This window comes from Triticum dicoccoides, chromosome 7A (assembly GCF_002162155.2).
Source record: "Triticum dicoccoides isolate Atlit2015 ecotype Zavitan chromosome 7A, WEW_v2.0, whole genome shotgun sequence".
NCBI lineage: Eukaryota > Viridiplantae > Streptophyta > Magnoliopsida > Poales > Poaceae > Triticum > Triticum dicoccoides.
In genome coordinates this window covers 9,815,976-9,820,251 of record NC_041392.1, presented here as the reverse complement: position 1 = coordinate 9,820,251, position 4,276 = coordinate 9,815,976, and the positions used below count along the sequence as shown (strand labels likewise).

The 4,276-nt window shown below is 45.3% G+C and overlaps 1 long non-coding RNA gene across 1 annotated transcript; it reads left to right on the top strand.

The window, feature by feature from the left end:
• The first annotated feature begins 222 nt into the window (after nucleotides 1–222).
• Nucleotides 223–3,714, top strand: LOC119327742. The gene is made up of 6 exons (XR_005158658.1): nucleotides 223–677; nucleotides 987–1,300; nucleotides 1,429–1,527; nucleotides 2,191–2,257; nucleotides 2,691–2,930; nucleotides 3,439–3,714. It is a non-coding gene; the product is annotated as an uncharacterized LOC119327742 (long non-coding RNA).
• The last annotated feature ends 562 nt before the right edge of the window (nucleotides 3,715–4,276 follow it).

Here is a 4,276-nt window from a genome sequence, read left to right as displayed (position 1 = left end):
AGGTGGAAATGGTACTCATCATCTAACATATAAAGCCTCCTAGACTCCTAGTCACAACCGATGCCTCGAGCGCACCGCACCACGCGAGGAAAAAAATCACCGCATCGCCCCGCGCGTGAAAAAAAAAACAGCCAGGATGCAGCGCACCACGCGAGGAAAAAACCACCGCACCGCGCGAGGGACGCGCTCGACGGCCGTGGTGAGCCCCGTGCCCGTCCTCTTTCTCCTCCATCCCCGTTCCCTCATCTAACCCTAAATCTCGCCCCAACCGTCTCTTTCCTCCCCGCGCCGCCTGCCCCGGATCTGGAGGAAGAGGAGGGAGGCAGGATCTGGAGGAGGAAGAGGAGATCCGGGCGTCCCGACGGTGGCTCGACCGATGCGAGGTGACGACGAGCTAATGAGTGCCTCTTCGACTCCTTCCTCCGTCCTCGCCGCTGCCGCCGCTCCGACTCCTCTCTCCGTGCTCACCACCGCTGCCGCCTCTATTTACGTCCTGCGGGATGACGCCGCAGCTCCGTCTGACCGACCCTCATGGAGGCGGTGCTGCCGGCCATCGTTCTCAACCTGAGCTTGCCGCCCCCCTGCTTCTGGTGACTAGCAGCTAAAGGAAGGAGAGGGGAGCTCGACGGACTGCGTCTCATACAGACCCACACACCCCCTGACTTCGACAAGACCAGGTGATCTTATTTCCTTCCCCTTTTCACAGTGGTCCAGGCAGAGATGGTACAGTGGAGAAGGCAGATTATATTTGAGCAGACCAACCTTTCTTTCTATAGAAATTTCCCCCCATATTTATTGTATATCAATAGAAGAGAAATGATGTTGTAGTGAAGTTTTCAGTGTTGTGTATGTCTGGTCTGTAGGAATGATGGTCGAGAAAATGGTCCAGGCAGAGATAGACTAACATAGTTCTAGATGCTCATACAATTTCAGTGTTGTGTATATGTGGTTGCAGTGCAGTTTTGTTGATCTACATGCATTTTCAGCATTATAGTATTGACCCCTCGTCCGCCCCGGGTGCGGAGGCGAGCTTCCCGGCGACGGTGGCACTGGCTTGAGGCGGGGGAGCGGCTGATGCAGGGTTGGATCGAGGCATGGGAGCGACGGATGCGGGCGTCTACCTGCGAAGAGGCGAGAGGAGCGGTGGTTGCGGCGTTGAGCTGCGAAGAGGTGCCGCTCGGGCGCGAGACCACAGAGGCGGGAGCGGCTGCTTCGGGCCCCGGCCGTCTCATTCACCGATGACGGCCTCCTCGGCCTCAACATCAAGGGCCGCCTTCTCGCAGAGAAGAACTTCAAGCTGGTACAGTAGAATCACTGCCCATTCCCCCAACCATCAGCATTTGCCTTCATGGCCATAACCATCTTGATTTTGTATTACCTGTACCTAAACCTGAACCTTGTCGTTCCTCTGTTCCTGCCTGCCTGCAGAAGAGGAAGAGCGGCGCCGTCGAGTTCGCCTAGACCATACTCGACTTCAGAAAGGGCCAAGACGTCAGGATCAAGGCCGGATACGAGCTCTATCGCAAGGTACGACGCAGGCTACACACATTTGTTCTGTTGGTTAAGCCGGCTCGTTCCCTTCCCTTCATGCAATGCGTGCAAGACCCATTGCCGTCGAATATACATGTGTCTCTGCTGCATTTATCTACAGAATTAACATGCTAAATTCTATTGCAAATATATTATTCTGACATGGGTCTACTGGGATTCATTTGCTGCTTCTGTTTTGATTGTTCCCACTAAGATCACCACCGCTTGTGCCTGAATTTCTATCAGTCAGCAGCAACAAACCCTTGTACCAGCACTAAATATTATATGTCCATGCAGTGGGAAAGTGCAGGCCAGTTTCTCTTTTGTAAAGCAAAAAGGTTCAGAGCAGCACACACTTGCTCCTCACCAGTCACATTCGCTCAAGAAACCTTAGCACATATCAGTACATTGGTCCGATTACTTCTGGCACAATATCAGAACATTGGCCAGTTTCTCTGAAAGCAAAAAAAGTATTGCCTTGAATTTGATACCCATTTTTTTCTCTAGCTGGGAACTAAAATGTTCTCTAAGTAGTGAGTGGTAGTCTGTATGAAGATTCTTCTCTCAGTCATCTAGGTTCCATATCCAGTTATTTATTGTTAATACTTAATACTCTGATGTTATTGTACATCATTTCTAATCTTTGTATTTATACTGAAGGTACAAAGCTGAAATGCTTGATGATGCGCCTCGTATATTCGAGGCTGTTTTCCAGTGTACCCTTGAGGTAGGAATTACAACCTTGTTTGATTGTTCGGTCTGGCCAGATGATTACTAAAAATTTCGAAGATTATCCTAAGCCCGCCTCAAGTTTTTTTTTCTTTACTTCATGCTATTGGCACCCATTGCTTCAAAGCTTTAATTCAGCTTTCCAGACAGGTTTATGATGACTTTTTTAATTGCTACTATCAGCTCCTTCGATGTTATCTATTAATACAGAAACCCAAATTACTTCTCTTGAATTTGATCATTGGACTATTTGTTTCAGCAATTGAAGCTTGTGATGTATTCGATTAACTAAGTATGCTTCCTGCTATTTTTTTACACTATTGTTAATGCCAAACTGTTGTCATGACTTACTGGTGAAATTTAGAAGTGATATATTTGCACATATATACGGGTATTTAACTTAACATGATCTGCATGTTCTGAATCTGCAGTTCTGCACTGTGCTCTGCTGGATGTCGCCTAAGAAGAGGATGCGGCAGTCTCAGCCACATTTGGTTTTCCTAAGCTAATGCGGGGTTTCTTTCCCTTATATTCTTGCAAGATGTGGTAATATCTTTCATGCCGTCTCCTGTTCGATGAAATGCCTGTGAGCTGAAACATTTTGCATTGCATGTTTCTCTGCCTGTGCAGGTTCTTTGTTGGTTCGTTCGACCATGCCGTTAACCAACAAGGTTAGGTCTACTCAGATTGCCTCGGGTTCTTACTTCTTGATAATATAGGCCGTGAACTCCTGCATTTGTGCGGCTAGGTTGCCTGTCTATGTGTTTCGGGGTTCACCTTATTATGCTTGTCGTGCTTTGTGTGGGTTTTCCTTCAGATCTTGTTAGAAAAAAAATGTGTTCTTGATTACTTATGCTTGTCTTGGTGGTTTTCTTCCTGGGTGAATGTGTGCTCATATGCCATTGGTCGATATCCATGTTTACAGAGGATGCCCACTTTTCTTAGTTTCATACCGATTCTTAATAGTCTTGCAATGCCTGCTCGGGTTAGTTCTTTAAATGAGTAGAGATAATAAATGTATGGGGGTTCCAATATCAAATGTACCACCTGGTTATTGTTTACCCAACTAATACGTGCTGCTTGGTGATAAAGGAAAAACGGCTAGAAAAATAATTAATAAAGTGTACCATCTGCTTATTGTTTTATACACAGTCGCTTGATTCTTTTGTTCCTCTATAGGCCTCTGATCATGTCTGCAGTGTGCGGCTAGGTTGTTCATCCGTCTGGGTCGTAGGTTCTTTCCTTCCTGCCAACGGCGGGTACAAGACTCGAGCGGTTAACGGGCAAGCACTATATGCACCATTCATCTATGCTAATATAGCATGTTTTGTAAAGCCAATGTATGCTATCACCAAGTGATCTGAATATTTTCTTTCAAGCATCAAGCTTTCGTGTAATGGAATATAAGTATTTTAAGTTGATTCTAAATCAATCTCATACACATGCTTTGAATGCTTGGCTCGCTCTCGCTTTTTGCGTCATGGTCAAACATGCAGCGATGACTTTGTTTAATATTTATCACTTCATAGCGCCTATATGTGACTATCTACTTTCTTTGCTAATAACATTGTAAATAATTAATCGTAAGCTTCTTAGAACATTATGTATCATCACTAAGCATCTATCTACCAGCAATAAATACTTATTTTCATATGTTTCAATATGTGCCCGAATAATATTAATGTACATTATTTCAATACATGGCTTACTCTCGGCCTTTGCGCCATTGGCGCAACTGGTCATCTAGTTAGTATAGTTGATGATGTTTTCTTTTGCTCTAGTATGGTAGTGAACTGTTGGAAGGTTGTAGTATGGCAGACTTTTAAGTAGTATGGCAGAATCTTAAGTAATCTAGTATGTCTCTGAAATATATATACTGTCTAGATACAGGTTAGCTACACTTTGTTGCAGTGTTTATATTCTGATGCTTCAATGATCACAGTAGGTGCTTCAATGTTGCTTGACTGATGAGACATGCTGCATACAGTTCCCATGATGTGGCCATGTGCTTGGTAAT